At 45.5% G+C, this 1513-nt stretch overlaps 1 protein-coding gene across 1 annotated transcript in view; it reads left to right on the top strand.

The window, feature by feature from the left end:
• Window positions 1-1513, top strand: part of PEX2 (peroxisomal biogenesis factor 2) — a 24593-nt gene that overhangs the window by 467 nt on the left and 22613 nt on the right. The window lies entirely within an intron of this gene.

Raw genomic sequence — 1513 nt, 5'->3', positions numbered from 1 at the left:
TTGCTCTGGTGCCCTTGAGGCTTGTTTCCCACCCCCCCAAATGTAAAGCAGCCACAGAGCCTGCCCTTGCCTCATATTGGCAGCCCACAGCACCTACAGCCCAGGCACCTGTTTTCACACCCTGCCCAAGTTGGGGACCGTGTGGTGCTCAGCCTGCGATCCCGACCTTGTTCCCTTTGGCCTCAGGCTTGCAGGATTGTGGCAGGACATCAAATGCCCTCCGTATGCGGGGCTCCTCTGTAGTGGGGCAGGTAGGGACAGTGAGAGTGATCTTCAGCATTCAGGGCTCCCAGAGACAAACTGGATAATATGAAAGGGCTGCAACGTGAAGCCACGTTATTCCAGTGCCAGACTTACCTTTGGAGACCACAGAGACCATCTTCAGCGGTTGTCCAAGGTTTAAAATTTAGGACTGTGTTCCCTGCAAGCCAGAGCAGCCGTCTCGTGCCTCTTTCCCACCTGCCAGTATCAATGGGAAGGAGGTTTGCACAAAGGACAAATAGCTTGTCTGTAGTAACTAAGGCCCAGGCCAAAATCTGAGTACAGTTGAAATGCATGCTGTTAGCTGCCTAAATATTTTTATGAGTCTGGGTCTGTATATTCACGTGTGAATATTTTCGACTTCTCAATCAGCGAGCAGATATGTTCACATTAAGACCATCTTTATTTCTGACACATTCAGACTTTGTTTTTAGTATTGTACTTTCTTGGTTCCTATTCTTTTTTCCACCCTCTTTTCCATTCTCTTATCCAGTTTTCCCTCCTTTGTGGATTTCATCACCACTTTATCTTATCTGGTGGAGTGATTTCTAGTGAAATAGCATAGTAGTTATTCTCAGGGCCTGGGATCAATATTGCAGTGAGAATATTAGCTGGTAAAAGAATTCCTGCTATGGATGACTTATTTCAAACTGCCTCAGACTCATATGCACATCACTTTATCAACTACTCAATTCAATTTGAGGGGTAACTTCCCAACTGGGAGGGTTATAAATGTACATTTTAATGAAAGCATTATTTTGTGGGCAATCCACTGGGCTGTGTAGGTTGGATCAAATATCCTAAATGTATCCATAGGTCAAGTATTCAACTCCTGCACTTTAGCGGATTCAAGAATAATAACCAGTGCACATTGGTCAACTCTATTTCAAGTGAAATGTTATAATGAAAATAAATTAGGGCAACTTTCACAAGTATGTTCATCTTCATGTAAAAAGCCTGTGGTCCCTCTCAATTGTGTTGTGATTGTTATTGCTGAATGTTCTGAAACAAGGGTATCAAGGATGTGGCCCACAGGCCAGATCCAGTGGCCCCTAGAGTAGCTAGGAGTTCAGGATGGGGCTAGGGCCCACTGTCAAGTTCCAGTATCCACCTTAGGGATTCATGTTAATGATGGAGAGGCAAGCAATGGCTGTGTTAACCGCTCCCTGATGCTACTTGCTCACCTTGCTACCAGCAGTGGGTCTGGATTCAGCCTATGAGGAACCCAGTGGTATGGATCTGGCCAGGGAGA

This window comes from Gavialis gangeticus, unplaced genomic scaffold (assembly GCF_001723915.1).
Source record: "Gavialis gangeticus isolate Ggan-Ray unplaced genomic scaffold, GavGan_comp1, whole genome shotgun sequence".
Classification (NCBI taxonomy): Eukaryota; Metazoa; Chordata; order Crocodylia; family Gavialidae; genus Gavialis; species Gavialis gangeticus.
Note: the sequence above shows the minus strand (reverse complement) of the source record. Positions and strands in the feature narration are given on the sequence as shown.